Here is a 17,364-nt window from a genome sequence, read left to right as displayed (position 1 = left end):
TGGCAAAATATTTGTGAGCGGTTAGTGTCTTTCCTCTTTGCAGGAGCTCAGTAATGTGCCAAATGAGATCATTCCCTTTGGCCCAGGACTCGAGAACATTTTGAAGTGTGTTCATCCTGATTAGGAACTAAAGAATTCTCTAGTTATCAAAAAAGTCCAAATGGCGGGTACTTGTATTCCTAGACAACCATTAGAAAATTCCTTAATTAGGACCCCATGTGCACTCTCATTGCCATTTCTAATCGTCTTTCATCAGAGGACTCCTTGTTTTATTACAGATTTCTGTCCCTGCCAGTAAGACAGAATGTGCTTAAATTTATAAAGTATGTGTGAACTGCACAGATCTCAAATTTCCTTATGAAAAGGCCAGCTTTGGGAAATGTTTTCATAGAATATGATATTTCATATAGTTGGACTCAAGCTAACAAAGGGATTGCCTTTCATATTAAAACCATTTAAGGGGCGCCTGGGTGGCTCAGTCGGTTGAGCGTCCGACTTCGGCTCAGGTCATGATCTCGCTGTCTGTGGGTTCGAGCCCCACGTCGGGCTCTGCGCTGACAGCTCAGAGCCTGGAGCCTGCTTCAGGTTCTGTGTCTCCCTCTCTCTCTGACCCTCCCCTGCTCGCACTCTGTCTCTGTCTCCTTCAAAAATAAATAAACGTGTTAAAAATTTTTTAAAAAATAAATAAATCCATTTAAAAATTGGCTAATATTCTCTCCAACTGTTGACTTTCCTTTTCTAGTTATTTAATATGTATATTAAACATAGTATATATACATACATATGTTGTACACATCTGTACATTTTAAACATAGACGTTTAATATATACATAGGTACCCATATAGACACATATGTCAGCCTCTGTCAACCTCAACTCAGGTTTATATGTAATAGAGGAGTTCAGCCATACGCTGACTCAAATATGCCCACTCTGAACTTCAGTCTTACTCCATCCAACAGCTCCGTAACTCCCCCTCTTCCTTATCCCCCTGCTCCAATCCATCCTCCAAATACACATATCCCCTGCCTTCAGAATAAAAGCCCCCAATCCTTAGTTTGGCCTTCAGAGCCCTTGCCACAACCTGCTACCGAACATTACCTCCACTGCTCCTAGCCCTGCATCCAGTGCTCCAGGCAAAACCATCTTGTTAGCTATTATATATAAAGCAAAGTAGCCACCTATGTTTTGGAGCGCTTGCTATGTGCTAGACACTGCGTTAGCTACTTCCTATCATTATCTCATTTACTCCCTCCCGCAACCCGATGATGTGTATTACTTTCATTTTCCAAGCACGGAGGAATAGACGCTGAGACGTATTCAGTAACTTGCCCAAGGTCAGGCAGCTAGTAAAAAGCCTCACTCCTGAGCATGTCCTCTTGGCTAGGCCTGTCGAAATATGTTTCATCGAATTTGTCCTGCGTGTTTGGTGCCTCTGTGTTCTTGTTCATGGAAATAGGGCGACAAGCCTCTTTTCCTCCTCCACTGTGTCTGCCCAATGAAGTCTTGACTTCCTAGGGCTAAGACTCATTCCTTCTCACTCACTGGCTGTAGTGCTTCTACTACTACTTTTTATTATTGTAGTCACCTGTCCACGTGTTTCCTCCTCCTATCTGCCTCCACCCTGTCTTACAGGAAGCCAAGCTCACTATCACGGTGGCCCTGTAATGCTGAAGCCAAAAGAGTGCCAGACAGGTGCATCACCAGGGATGTAGTAGATGGTGGGTGAAGGGGTAGGTAAGCTCCTTCCCAACTCGGAGGTTCTCCGACCTTGCACGGGGGTTTGTTTGCCCAAGGGCAGGGATGCACCCTCCACAGCAGCAAGCAGAGAAGCCGACGTGTCTCCCGAACTGCCGAGTTGGCCAAAATGCATTATCTCCGATGCACGTGCGGATGAATGAGTGCTGGCTCCACTCTCCCTCCCAGTCTGTGTCTGTCCATCCGTCACTGTCATGAGTGTTTGAAGGTGACACTGCTCTGCAGGTGTGGCTCAAGAGCCACAGTCCTTGTCTTATGCCTTCCCTATGAAGACTACGCTTTGCAGTGTGCGAGCTGATGCTCCAGACACATCCTGACGTCTGCAGCACTTGGCGCCTTGCCTTTCTGTCTAGACCAGTGGTTTTCATTTTTTATTATTTTTTTTTTAAATTTTTTTCAACGTTTATTTATTTTTGGGACAGAGAGAGACAGAGCATGAACGGGGGAGGGGCAGAGAGAGAGGGAGACACAGAATCGGAAACAGGCTCCAGGCTCTGAGCCATCAGCTCAGAGCCCGATGCGGGGCTCGAACTCACGGACCGCGAGATCGTGACCTGGCTGAAGTCGGACGCTTAACCGACTGCGCCTCCCAGGCGCCCCTCATTTTTTATTATTTTTTTAATGTTTATTTTGGAGGAAGAGACAGAGCACGAGCGGGGGAGGGGCAGAGAGAGAGGGAGACACAGAATCCCAGGCAGGCTCCAGGCTCCGAGGTGCATCACCAGGGATGTCAGCACCGAGCTGTCAGCACAGAGACGGACGCGGGGCTCGAACCCACGTACGGTGAGATCGTGACCTGAGCCGAAGTCGGACTTAACTGACTGAGCCACCCAGGGGCCCTTTAAACAGAAAAACAGTACCTCTTACATGGATGGGGTTGCTGTGAAGACTGACTGAGATCACGCATGCAAGGCATTTACCATAGTGCCGGGCACAGATGAAATGCTCAAGATGGTAGCTGTTGCTTCTAAAAGGAAGGTAATGGTCCCTCGATAACGCTAGACAGGTAGGGGACCAGAGAGCACTGGAGCTGTAGGCCTCCTTTCTTTATACCTCCCCAAGGGACCTAAAAACAATAGCGGTAACATCTTGCACATATGCAATGTGTCTTACACTTTGTAGAGTACTATCCACCGAGTCTTCTCACCCAGTGTTCGTAACGCTGTAAGGACAAGGCCAGCACACCTGTGGCTTTGGTTGGCTTCACATGTTCCAGAAACTCCACTGCTGTCTAGAAGCCTGCCGCGGAGCAGGCTGGCTTTCCCTGTGTGCATTCCTGCTCCTCCACAGTTGGAAGAGAAAGCATCGTGGGCCATGGCTGCCAGCTGAGGAGCCTCCGGGAACCCCTTTGGTACTCCGCCTGTCTTTTGCAGGCACACATCAGACTAGGGGGCTGCTTCCTGTGGGGCATCTTTGCCTGCATTCTGTTCAGTGCATACGCTCCCGGGCCCCAGACGTCCAAATGACACTAACCGGATGACTTGAGGATTTTTTTCTTTTTTCTTTTTTTTTTTTCTTGAGAGAGAGAGAGAGAGAGAGCACGAGGGCTGGGGAGGGGCAGAGAGAGAGAATCTTAAACAGGCTCAGCGCGGAGCTTGACACGGGGCTCAATGCCACGACCCTAGGATCATGACCTGAGCGGAAATCAAGAGCCAGACGCTCAACCGACTGAGCCGCCCAGGCGCCCCTACTTGAGGACTTTTGATAATAAAAATCAACCAAACCAGAAAGACATTCTGGATTTTTCATCAACCCCACGTAGCAGCCCAAGAAAAATCAGCCCACCCCTCTATGCTATCAATTACACTTCTCATTAAGGCAAAATCGTAAAGATGTCTCACGCTGCGGTATTACCACCACACTCAGCATTAACTCAATGATTGGAGTATCATTATTCAATGATTGGAGGGGAATGAAGCACGGGAGACTCAGAACCTTGTTATGGGGCTTAATAACGATTTGGTTCCTCACCAGAAATTGGACAGGTATTCTAGACTCCAGGGACTTCGCTTCCTTGCTCTTCCCTTCCCTTTGTGTTTCTGTCATCTGCGACTCTGCTGGAAACCTCTATTCAGTGTCTATTGTTTCCCTCCCCTGATCCTCCCCCGTAGCCAGTTTCTTTCCGGTATCTTTAAGAACACAGAAGGAGGCACACTGACCTTGCTCACTGTGCTGTAGCTATACTGGGTTTCCTACTGTTCCTTAAACTGGTCCGGCCTCAGGGCCTTTGCACTTGCCCTTCCTTCTGAATGGTATGCTCCTTCTTGGGGCTCTTGCTTCCTCTCTTCTTTAAAGTCTTTATTCAAATGCCATCTTCTCAGTGAGGCCTTCCATGACCATCCCATCGCAGAACTACCCCTCTCTTCCTCCTTATCTGCCTTCCTTCTTTATTTCTCTCCATGGCACCCACTGCCTTGTAATATATGATAAAACTAACTGTTTTATTTATTAACTCCCTCTCCCTCTCCCTCTCCCTTTCCCTCTCCCTCTCCCTCTCCCTCTCCCTCCCTCTCCCTCTCCCTCTCCCTCTCCCTCTCCCTCTCCCTCTCCCTCCCTCTCCCTCTCCCTCTCCCTCTCCCTCTCCCTCTCCCTCTCCCTCCCTCTCTCTCCCTCTCTCCCTCCCTCTCCCTCTCCCTCTCCCTCTCCCTCTCCCTCTCCCTCCCTCTCCCTCTCCCTCTCCCTCTCCCTCTCCCTCTCCCTCTCCCTCCCTCTCTCTCCCTCTCTCCCTCTCTGTCCCTCTCCCTCTCCCTCTCCCTCTCCCTCTCCCTCTCCCTCTCCCTCCCTCCCTCTCCCTCTCCCTCTCCCTCTCCCTCTCCCTCTCCCTCTCCCTCTCCCTCCCTCTCCCTCTCCCTCTCTCTCCCTCTCCCTCTCCCTCTCCCTCTCCCTCTCCCTCTCCATCTCTCTCTCCCTCTCCCTCTCTCTCTCTCCCTCTCCCTCTCTCTCTGTCTCTCTCCCCACTTCCCTCCCAAAAGGTAAGCCCCAGGAAGGCAGGGATACTTTAAACTTTCTATTTTGAAACACTTTTATTAAATTTTGTTTTCTGGAGATGGAGTGATGATCTTTTTATTTCTTTCATAGCTTCTATCACGAAACTGGATATTTAGAGTTTATATTTCTATAATACTTCAAAAACAGGTTCCCATGCAAGTTCTTTAATAAGAAGAATAAGTCATGGTACATAATTATTGGGTCTAATTGGCAGACAAGGAAGCTGAGATTCAGGCAGCGCAACAGACACTGTCAGTGTCCTGCCCGTGTCCTTCTGGCGTTTACCATTTCTAGGCCTGCCAGCTTGCTTTCAAACTGCCTGAAATACTGTTAGACTTTACAGGAAAGTTGTAAACCTAACACAGAGAGTTGCCGTAAACCTTTCACCCAGCTTCCACTAATATTAACAACTCACATAATAATGGTAAAAGTATTGAAGCCAGGAAATTAACAGTGATACAACACTATTAACTCATCTGCAGACCTTATTCAAATGTTCCCCACTTTCTCACTAATGTCCTTTTTCTCTGCCAGGAGCCAATCCAGGAGCTCATATTGTATTTGTTGTCGTGTTTCCTTAGCATCTTCTAATCTGTGACAGTTCCCCGGCCTTTGGCTTTCCTAACTTTGACAATTTGACAAGTACAGGCCAATTATGTGATAGTTTCCTTCAAAGTTTGTCTGGTGCTATCTCACGGTGAGATCAAGATCATACATCGGGCCAAACATACTGCAAAAGAGAAGTCATGGCGGCTGGGGCTGTTTAATTGTTTCACCGCTCTGGTATCTCCAGTTCACTAGAACGGGGCCTAACACATAGAAGTGCTCAGGATTTGTGAAGACACAAAGGGACCAGACTACCACGAGCCCACACTCCTTTCTGGACACGAGAAAATTATGTTTTGTGGAATATCACGTATGCTGGCACCTCGTGGGGCTTTGAGGAAGGGGGAAGTAAGACGGATGAGGTAGGGTAAGGGTCCCCTGCCGCAAAACTAAACAGTGACAGGCAAAGGAACCCAAGTAGCATGTGGGCCACGTGGTAGAACACTTGGACAAAATGATGGTGATTTTTTTTTTAACTTGAAAAATACTACCCTCCCTTCCTGCTATAGACTGAACATTTGTATCCACCCCAAATTCCTGGGTTGAAACCTAATCCCCAATGTGATGGTATTTGGATGTGATGCCTTTGGAAGGTGATCCGGTCACGAAGCTGGGCCCTCATGAATGGGATCATGGCCCCTATAAAAGAGATCCCACAGAGTTTCTTCCCCCCTCCCCTTCTGCCATGTGACGTTATAGTGAGAAGATGACCATGTATGAACCGGGGAGAGGTCCTCACCAGACACTGAATTTGCCAGCCCGGGGATCTTGGACCTTCCAAGCCTCCACAACTGCAAAAAATAGGTTTCTGTTGTTTATAAGCCACCCAGTCTATGGTATTCTGTTATAGTAGCAGGGACTGACTAAGACGTGGCCCAGATAAAACCCATTACCCTGCATATGTAAGTTAAGTGGCTCAATCCGGAGGCTCTGGAGCCAGACTACCGGATTCACGATCTGGCTCTGCCGCTTACCAGGTACACAGTGTGAACAAATCTCTTAACCTCTCTGTGCCTCATTTTCTCATCCTTAAAGTGGAGATACTTTTAATATTAACACAAGGGGGCTTTGTCTGAAGACTGATGTGGAGCGAATACATGTGAGGCGCTTAGAGCAGTATCTGAAATACGGTAAGCACTCAACAGGAATTATGCAAATTGCTCTACCTTCCAGAACACTATCCAATAAATCATCTCAAGGTATTCAAAGCAACGCCTTAGGGGCAGAGACTATTACTTTCATTGACTGATAAGGAAATCGAAGCTCAGAGAATGCAAAGGATTTATCTCAGGTCTCCCAGCTCGTGAGCAAGAGAGCTGGAGTAAGTAGTTCATGTTTTCCAGCCCAGCGCTGTTCCTGTCCTCCCCTACACATACAATGTTGTCTCACCAAATGCCAGCAGTCACAGAATGAGAATCTGGGCTTCGGTTTGCCTCTGAGCATCCCATGCTTCTTGGTGCTGGGTGGTGTCTGGGACCCTGTCAACCTTCTACGATCGTGCAGTACGACTGAGAGACATGGTGCTAAGATTACACACCAAGTATCCCTGGAACAGCGGGTAGACTGACAACCACGGGCGGCTTCTACCTTGTGTCAACAAGGCTTCTGGGATGGTTGTTTGGATGGTGGAAGGCGTTTTCCTAGGGAAGTATCACTGTAGCAGGGGCAAGCACCCAAGTCAGCCTACCAGATGTACCAAAAACAGAACGCTGTCAGGGCTCCAGAGCCTTCTCCGTGGGTTTTACAGGGGCGGGGGAGGAGGAGAATGCAACGAGGCTAAAGACACAGCCAAAGGCTGGATTCTGCCAGGTCCTGGTGGCCGAGGAAGAAAGCTGGACTCAATTCGCAGTGTGATGGGAAGTTGCTGGAGGCTTTTAAGCCAAGGAATGATATTATCTGTTTCACATTTTGAAGATTTCTTTTTTTAACGTTTATTTATTTTTGAGAGACACAGAGACAGAGCAAAAACAGGGGAGGAGCAGACACAGGGAGACACAGAATCCGAAGCAGGCTCCAGGTTCTGAGCTGTCAGCACAGAGCCCGACGCGGCACTTGAACTCACGAACCATGAGACCATGACCTGAGGTGAAGTCAGACGCTGAACCGACTGAGCCACCCCGGGCGCCCCTGTTTTTACAGTTTTCAAAGAGCACACTGATGCTATAAGTGAGAACCACGCAGAATGTGATTCTGTAGTGAAACAGAACGACAGCTATGAGAAAATACACAAGATGTCATCCAGATCAGGTATTAGGTAGATGCTGGTTGCTGTGAACTTTCTGGACTCAAGACTAAACACAATGGTGGAGCCTCTGGGTGCAAGGTGAGGAGCTGGAAAAGATCTGTCTCAGGCTGCTGCCAAGTAACTATGGGGGTTGCCCTGTATCCTCCTCCAAGTCCAGGATGTGCACCTGCAAGCTGACCATGTCCCCGCACGGAGCTGTGTCTGGGCATAAAGTGCCATGTCCGGGAAGGCATGGCAAAGGAAGCATTCTTTCCTCACCCTTGCGTCAATTCCCAGAGTCCCCAAGGGTTCATTCATCCAAAAGTTGGCGAGTGTCTTCTATATGCAATAGCTGGGTCACCGGCTTCTTCTTTGTGGACTCTGTGTTCAGCGACTCTTTGGCCTGAGCTTCAGGAGGTTATCAAGTACCCCCCGGTCAGCAAGGGTGGGCTGCGATGCCAGTGTGGCACGTGTCTCACATGCGCCCCATGCCACAGACATACCACGCCCAGAGGGTGGTGATGGCTCGGAGTGGCTCCTGCCGGGCACTGCCGTCTCGTGTGGCCACGCCTATTTTTTACAGTCCCAACACCTGTCTTCTCCCTGGAACACATGACTACAGAGACATAGCGTGCCCTCTTGGCCAAGAGAGTCGTGCCACACTGAACCGTGCTTGAGTTGTCTGGCCCGGGGGTGAGCTTGGCAGGCCAGGAGTGTGGCAGGAATGACTGGAATGAAAAGCCAGGCTGCCACTCAATTCATCTGCTGCTTTATCCTGCCGCTCAACTCTTTGATATTTACTTCCACTTAGGTCTTCATTCATTTCACCATTCAAGTACTCAACAACATTTGTTGAGTGCCTACTCTGTGCTGGGAACCGTGTAAGGTGATGGGGATGCCCAAGACAAAGTCCCTGCCCTCAAGCAGCTTACATTCTTATCTGGGAGCCTGGGTCATTGTCATTCAAATATTATTTCTCTCATCCTCCAAATTAATTAAACCCTGTCTCAAATGCTCATCTCCAAATGTCCATCAACTGATGAATGGATAAAGAAGATGTGCTTTATATACACAATGGAATACTACGTGGCAATGAGAAAGAATGAAATCTGGCCTTTTGTAGCAACATGGATGGAAATGGAGAGTGTTATGCTAAGTGAAATAACTCATACAAAGACAGATACCATATGTTTTCACTCTTCTGTGGATCCTGAGAAACTTAACAGAAGACCATGGGGGAGGGGAAGGAAGAAAAAAAAAGTTAGAGAGGGAAGGAGGCAAACCATAAGAGACTCTTAAAAACTGAGAACAAACTGAGGGTTGATGGGGGGTGGGAGGGAGGGGAGGGTGGGTGATGGGCATCGAGGAAGGCACCTGTTGGGATGAGCACTGGGTGTTGTATGGAAACCAATTTGACAATAAATTTCATATTTAAAAAAAAATGCTAATCTTCCCTCGGATACTGCTACTGCCCCAGCTCTGTCCTCCTCTTAGCACAAAAACCTTGGGCGCAATTGTCTATGCTCATTGTCTCCAAGTTCTCTCCTTCCCTTCTTTCTGGAACTCCCTCTCATCACTGTTCTGGCCAAGATCGCCAGTGACCCACATGTTGCAAAATCCAGTGGTTTTTTTCTCTGTCGCCCTCATACTCAAGCTCTCAGCAGTGTCCAGCATTCAGTGGCCACTCTCTCCTCCTGGAATAACTTTCTTGTCTTAGATTCCAGGAAACCACATTCTCTTGGTTTTCTTCCTCCTGCTCAGCCTGTTTCCACTCAGTCCCCTTTGCTTCCTGCTCCTCGACTCAACCTCCAAACTTTGGAATGTTTGAGGTCTCAGGCTTCTGGGCTTCTTTTCTTTTCTACCCTCAGCTTACCCTCTAAGTGGTTTCATCCAATCGCGTGGCTTCCAAAGTTCTATCTCCCGGCAGGACCTATAAATTCCAGGATTGTACATCTACCTCTCTACTTGACATCTCCGGTTGAAGGTCTAACAAGCACTTCAAGTTGATCAAGTTCAAAACTAAGCCCATTCTTCTGCATGCTCAAGCCAACACCATGGTGTCTTCCTTGACTGTGCACTGTGTCCCATGCCCAGCACACAGTCTGTCAGCAAGCCCTGCACACCCTAACTCTCAAAATACATGCAGATTTTGACCATTTCTCAGGGGTTCTCATGGTGCTGCCATTTCTACCACCCTTCTTCAAGCCACCATTGTCTCTCATCCTGGTTATTGCAGCGGCCTCCTCGCTGGTTTAGCTGCCACCACCCTTTCCTCCTTGAGCTCTCTATGGCAAGTAGAGTTAGCCTATTAAAATCTGAGTCAGATCATGCTACTCTCTACTAGAAGTCCTCCGGGGATAACCCCTCTTACCCAGAGTAAACACCAAACCTCTCGCAATGATCTCTAAGGTTCCACATTATCTGCTTCCTTCTATTACTTCTCTGAATTTATCTCCTACGCACTCTGCCCCTTGTTCTCAACTCTTCAGCCATACTGGCCCCCTTGCTGTTCCTCAAACACACCAGATATAATCCAGCCTCAGGGCCTTTGTACTTACTCTTCTATGCCTTGAATGCTCTATACTCAGAGAGCTACAGAGCTAGATCTCTCACTTCTTTCAAATATTTACTCAAGATTCACCTTTTTAAGCCGCTCTGTCAAAAACTTTTCTCCCTCCCCTCCAAAAAATCATATTTCCGTTTTATGCTTTATTTTTACTCCTTAGCACTTATCATAATCGAACACATAATTATGTCTTAGTCTGCTCAGGTTGCCATAACAAAATACCATAGACTGGGTGGCCGAAACAACAGAAATTTATTTCTCACAGTTCTGGAGGTTGGGAAGTCCAAGGTCAAGTTATCAGAAAGGTGGGTTTCATTCTCAGGTCCTTCTCTTGCCTTGCAGATGGATGCCATCTTGCTGTACGCTCACATAGCCTCTTCGTGTGTGTGTGTGCACGTGTGTGCGTGTCAAGGGGTGGAATGGGGAAGAGAACAACTCTCTCTGGTCTCTCTTCTTATAGGGGAATTAATCTCATCAGACCAGGGTCCTACCCTTATGAGCTCATCTAACCCTAATTACCTCTCAAAGGCCCCATCTTCAAATATTATCACATTGGAGGTTAAGTTTTCAACATATGAATTTGCAGGGATAATACAAACATTTAGCACACAATACTATATATATGTGTGTGTGTGTGTGTGTGTGTGTATACGTATATACACATATGTATATACGTATACACACACATACATATGTATATACGTATCTACACACACATATATATAAAGCTATATACATATGTATGTATACATAAAGCTGTATAACTATGTATATTTGCTGATCTTATTTATTGTTTGTCTTCCTCACTAGAATGGAAGTTTCATAAAGGTTAGAATTTGTGTTTTTTGTGTTTACTATTTTAATCCCTGTGTTTTGAGTGGAGCCGGGCACACAGTAGGAGCTCAATAAATACTTATCAAATGAATGAATGAAAGTAATTACACATCTTGTGATAAGTACTAAGAAGAAAATAAAAGAACTGATACATTACGATGGAGGCTGCCAACCTTGCCTACACATTAGAATTACCAGGGGAACATTTAATAATACGGATGACCTGGGCCTCATCTTGGGAGATTCTGATTTCCTTGGTCTAGAAGGGGCCCGGCCATTTCTTTCATATTATCAGGGCAATTTTTTTTATGTTTAATTATTTTTGAGAGAGAAAGAGAGAGAGCGCAAGCAAGGGAGGGAAGAGAGAGTGGGAGGCACAGAATCTGAAGCAGGCTCCAGGCTCCGAGGCACAGAGCCCGACGCGGGACTCGAACCCACGAACCACGAGATCATGACCTGAGCTGACGTCGGCCTAAGTCTAGGCACCCCTCTCTGGGTGATTCTTAAGGTGAGGTGAGGGACTGAGAACCAATGCAATGGAGATCAACAAGGGGGCACATGAACCAATGGGAAGCTACTTGACATAGGGTGTACGTGGAAGGCCTAAATGAATGATACCATTCTGAGATGGTATCATCTAAGTTGAAACTTGAAGGACAAAAGGAAGCATGGGAAAGTTGGGGCATGGGTGGGATCCAATTCCTGGTGGCAGGCAGAAAGAGAACAAAAGCACCGAAGCAGGAATAAGCTTGGTGTATTCTCACAACAGATAGACCAATGTCGGTGATGCAGAGTGGACAAGGGGAAGAGTGAAACAACATGACTTTGGAGATATGCAGGGGCCAGATTATGCAGGGCCTTGTTGACCTTGGAAAGACTGGACTTGAGTCTACATGAGAACTGGAGCATTGAAAGGTTTTGAGGAGGTGAATGATGTGATCTAATTTCCTATTTTCTTTTTTTTTAAAGTTTATTTTTATTTATTTTGAGAGAGATATAGAGAGCAAGCTTGGGAGGGGCAGAGAGAGAGGGAGACAGAATACCAAGCAGGCTCTGAGTTGTCAGTGTAGGGCCCGATGCGGGGGTTCGAACTAACTAGTGGTGAGATCATGACCTGAGCCAAAATCCAGAGTCAGATGCTTCACCAACTGAGCCACCCAAGTGCCCCTAACTGACTATTTTCTAAAGACTGCTCTTGCTGCTGTGTGGAGGGCGTGGGTTAAAATGCGGAAACAACCTAGAAGACTACATTGTGGTAGTCTAAAGGGAACTTGGTGGTGGCCTGGACTAGACGGGTGCCTAAGATTCTTTTCCATCTGGAGAGCAGAAGCCTGAGAGTGCTACGCGAATCCAATCTGCTCAGATGAACACACACCCAAGGCCACTGTTTTCTGGAAAACTTGCCAAAGCTAAGATACTACACATTGGTAATTCTGTGATCAGTGGGTCAGTGGTTGGAACATGTATGCCATGACCCACCCTAGGGGAAAGGCTCTGTTGATCAGTTAAAAGGAGAGATGCTTTGTAACCATAAAACAATACCCTGACAGAGGGGCTTAGAATAAGTGATGGCAATGTTCAGTCATGTAAATTTTAAAGAGCCCCACTACTAATCCTCAGCACTGGGTCTTTTATGCTTTCTGGGTAGAGGAGAAGAGAGAGGGAAGAGAGAGAAAGAGACCTTCGCTCTCGTGGGAACTTACAAATTAGAGGAAGAGATCAAGACATGATCACAAATAGAAGTAACATAAGACATAATGAGGTAAGTATCTGAGGGGAGATATAAATACAATCAATAACTGCTATCATTTATTTAGCACTCAATTTATACTGAGCCCTGAGTTGGGTGTTTTGCATATATTCTCACTGAATCTTCACAACTCTGTGGAGTAGGTAATATGATCAGCCATAATGGTGATGATGATGGTGATAGCAGCTAACATGAAGTGCTTCGTATCAGCCCAGGCATTGGGTTTGACGTTCTGAAGTATCTTATATAGGTATACCTTCATTCCACAGATGAGGATAACTAGGCCCAGCAAGGATAAGTGACCCATCCAAGATCACAGAGCCAGGCAGGTATAGCTTTGATATTCAAACACAGCATTGACTCTCAATCCCACACTCTTAAAGTGTTCTAGAAATTCAGAGTAGGTAGGAGGTACACACGTGCACGGAGGGAGACCCCATGGAGGAAGAAAGGTGTCAAGATGAGAAAGGAGGGGCTTATTGAGGTTCAGTAAGTGGCCCTACTTTCCAGAGCTGAGGGTGTCCGATGGGCAATAATGCCTCAATGGCAAGGCAGTTCTCCTTCCCCTTTTTGCTCTTAACCACCTCGCCTGTGCCAGCCAGAGGCTGAGCCTCCCTTCGAGACTGTCTGTCACTCAGCATTTGGTCTTGGGGTGCCTCGGTCCTCCGAAGGTCTCTGCGAGCGCCAACAGTTTTACCCCCACTCCAAGGGCAGACAAGATATAGATTTTCAAACTCAAACCATGACGAGTAGGAAGTTGGCAGGACCCCGTTTAGTTCTTTCTTTGGTAGAAAGTAGCCTTGGGAATTTAGAACATTGACAACAAGATCCAAAAGGGACATGGCATCCAGAGGATCCAGAAACCAGCACCCAACACAACACTGAAAGCCAGCAAAGAATGTTCACCATGCAACACTCCTTATGATGGCAAAAATTTGTCAATGATGTAAATGTCCATCCATGTGGGATTGATGAGATAAATTGAGACGCATCCCCAGAACAGAACGCTAGGTTGTCGTCCAGAAGGATGAAGTCAAACTATAGGTTCTGACAAGGAAAGATGTTTCCAAAAGATTGTTAAGTGAAAAAAAGCCGGTCCCGCAACATTCTCTACAGTATGACCCCAGTTCAATCACAGATCTGTGTTCACATCTGCACAAAATCGTTAACCACAGTTATCTGGTAGGGTATTGGCACAAAGAATTACGGAGGGACTTTCATTTTTTAATTCACACACTTTGGTATGCCATTTACCTGTGCAACAAGCCAATGCTACTTTTAGAGTTGAAAAGAAACCATAATAGTTTCCATTTTACACACCCAAAGGTGCCATCAACCTTTATCCATCCCGCCTTTTATAAGGACAACGTATCTTGGATTCAGCAAAGCGTCTGAAATGATCTCCTGTAACTTTCTCGTGAATGCACTAATACAAGACAACGATGTCTTTCTTAACCAGATTATAACACAAGTAAGTCAAAGGGATCGGCAATTGACGGAAGAATTTTAACCAAAGCATAGGTGACAACCAACGAGTCTCCAAAGGCCACGAGGCTTTCCCAGTTTTATTAGTAACTTAGATGACCCAGAAAATACACTTACCACGTCTGAAGACAACCTGAGGCTCACAGGGATCTCAAATACGTTGAAGAACAGAACTGAGGTTCAAAGTGAGCTCAGATGGGCTGGAACAGTGAGCTAAAATTTAAAAAAAAAAAAAAAAAGGTAAAATTTGTAAGATAAAGTAAACATCCTCAATTAAAAGTTTAATTGAGGCAGCAGCCCGCGTAAAAACAAACAAACGATTCAAAAAAGATCTGGGGGTTTCAGTTGACCCACCACGTAATCCGAGCTAACAGTTTACCGTCTCTTGCTTATTATCACCCAAGGCCTTTGGTGGGCAAAACCCATTGCTTCTAGGAGGGCCAAATGGCTGACGTAAGTCAGATCCTGTCCCTCCCTGGACAAGATCCTCGGCTTTCCATCTCACCCCCTGTAAGATGGGAATCATCACAAAGGCCCACAAAGCCCTAAACCAGCGGCCCCTGTGACTTCTCTGACCTCCTATCCTATTACCCTTCTCCTTGTTCGCTCCATTCCTGCTACAAGGCTTCCCAGCTATATTTTATTTCATTTCATTTCATTTCATTTCATTTCATTTCATTTCATTTTTTTTATTTTTTAAAGAGAACATGAGCGGGGGAAGGGGCAGAAGGAGAGAGAGAGAGAGAGAGAGAGAGAGAGAGAGAGAGAGAGAGAGAGAGAATCCTCAGAAGGCTCCACGCTCAATGCAGAGACCAACTCTGGGCTTGGTCCCACAACCCTGGGACCATGACCTGAGCCGAAATCAAGAGTTGGACGGACGCTCAACCGACTGAGCCACCCAGGCGTCCGTCCCAGCTGTTTCGTAAATGCCAGGCATGCTCCTAAATCAGGAACTTTGCTCTTCCTGTTCTCTCTGCCCGGACTGCTCTTCCCTGATATACATGCATGGCTGGCTCCCTCACCTCCTTCAGGGGTAGACGCAAAGATCAACCCCGTGAGGTCCTGCCTGCACTGGCTAGCACAGAGGAGGCGCTCAGGAAATGGTTCCCCCAATGACCATTGCGTCCCAAATCCCTGCCGTTTCTCTTCAGTCTTGGTTTTCTCAACAGGAAAAATTTCAGCTTTCAGACCTGGATCTCCAAGTAATAACAAGGACTTGTGTCTTAGTAGTACGATTTGGGGGTGCTTTCACGGTTTTATGTTTCCCAGCCTTTTGTGATGCGGTCTTATCACGTGGACGATCACCAGCCCATAGGAGGTGCAGCAGCTGGCAAGTATCATGTGCTTACCCTGTGCCAGGCGCTGTGATGAGCACTTCGCTTGGACTCATTCAGTCAGTCCTCAGGGCAGCCCTCTTCAGTTGGCACTAGGACCGTTCCCATAGGACAGCCCGGGAAAGTGAGAAACAGGGAGGTGATCTGACTTGCCCAAGGTACTGCAACTAGTATCGGGCAGGCTCCCAAGCGCCCTGACTTCCCTGGAAGATGAAAACAGATGATGAAGCTAATGGCCGCTAACACGTCTTCAGTACTCATCTTGTGTCACGCACGATGCTAAATGTTTAAAACATATCGCCACCTTGGGACATCTGGGTGGCCCAGTCAGTCAAGTGTTTGACTTTGGCTCAGGTTATGATCTCCCAGTTCGTGGGTTTGAGCCCCACATCAGGGTCTCTGCTGTGAGTGCAGAGCCCCCTTCGGATCCTCTGTCCTCCCCCCGCCCCCCCTCCACTCCTCCCCCGCTAGCGTGCACTCACTCGCTCGCTTTCTCTCAAAAATAAACATTAATAAATTTGGCGGAGGGGCGCCTGGATGGCTCAGTCAGTTAAGCATCTGACTCTTGGTTTCGGCGCAGGTCAGGATCTCACGGTCCATGAATTCAAACCCCGCATCGGGCTCTGTGCTAACAGTGCAGAACCTGCTTGGGATTCTCTCTCTCTCCCTCTCTCTCTGCCCCACCCACTGTCTCTCTCTCAAAATAAATAAAGTTACAAACCTTTTTAATAAAATAAATGAAATGCATATATACATAAAACACATCACCACCCTGAATGCTCAGAACAGCCCTGTGAGGTGTTAGGAACATTTTACAATACGAGGCCCTCCCGTCGTGTTAGGACCCACGCCCACTGTCCCACTTGGGCTGTGATTTGGTTCCATGAAAGGCATGCTTCTGTCTTCCAGCCATGTTGGAGAAGCTGGAGAGGCGATCTTCTGCCAGGCACTACTCGAACCTTCCACTCCATGCGGACCATTCCATGATCTGCCCTGTCCACCGTAGTGTCTCTCGTTGTACAGTCTGTACATTTCATTCAGGCCCCGTCACCACTGGCTTTGCAGTGCTGGCTGGCTCTCTTTCCGCTCACATGTGTCCCTTTGTCTCAGCTAGACTGTAACTCAGGGAAGGTAGCTAGGCCTTCACGTCCTTGGTGTACCCTGGATGAATGGTGCACTGGCTTGTGCATAGTAGGTGCTCAGTAATTATTCTGACGATTTCCTGATGATGCTGTGCACTCACAGCTGTAAAATGTTCTCTTTTCAAAGAGTGCTCATATATATTGTCTCGGTTTAACCTCACAGCAGCCTTGAGAGATAAGAAAAGCAAATTTTATTCCTCTCAGTTTTACCGTGAAAGAGACTGAGGGCCCGGGAGGTTAAGTAAGTTGTCTCAGGGTGTGCTGAGCCCCACCCTCTGGACTCTGAGCCCCAGATTCTTGGCACTAGACCACACTGATTCTACCCCAAAGCATTGCTGGTTGGGCGCAATGCTAATAACACTCCTGTAAAGACCTTGTCTTGATTCTATCACCGGAGCAAAAGCAATAAAGAACACCAAGAGGCAATATCCACGCTTGAGATTGGGAAGGCAGGTAAATTCATACACTCTGTGGTAAGAAGTGCCTGGGGCTTATCAGATGGGTGGTGATGACTCTCTTTACGTCCTTTGTGAGGAGAGCACCGGGGACTGAACGTGGCAGATTAGCTCAACCCTCAGTAGAAGGGACGCAGCCTAGCAGGCAGTGGGATGAATAAGAGAGAGCAGTAGGAGGCAAGAAAGCTGGGCTCAAGGTCCAGTTCTGCCACAAGCTAGTGTG

The 17,364-nt window shown here is 47.2% G+C and overlaps 1 protein-coding gene across 5 annotated transcripts in view; it reads right to left on the bottom strand.

The window, feature by feature from the left end:
* Positions 1-17,364, bottom strand: part of PAK3 (p21 (RAC1) activated kinase 3) — a 259,307-nt gene that overhangs the window by 199,533 nt on the left and 42,410 nt on the right. For 3 of the 5 annotated variants that reach the window (XM_023249300.2, XM_023249301.2, XM_023249303.2), the window contains exon 2: positions 14,328-14,423. The gene's annotated coding sequence lies outside the window, so the exon portion shown is untranslated. Of the gene's footprint in view, positions 1-14,327; positions 14,424-15,559; positions 15,748-17,364 lie in introns of all 5 variants that reach the window. The other 2 variants (XM_045051244.1, XM_045051237.1) reach the window with 1 other exon arrangement.

The sequence above is a fragment of the Felis catus genome, chromosome X (assembly GCF_018350175.1).
Source record: "Felis catus isolate Fca126 chromosome X, F.catus_Fca126_mat1.0, whole genome shotgun sequence".
Taxonomy (NCBI): domain Eukaryota; kingdom Metazoa; phylum Chordata; class Mammalia; order Carnivora; family Felidae; genus Felis; species Felis catus.
This window is presented reverse-complemented; position numbering and strand designations above follow the sequence as displayed.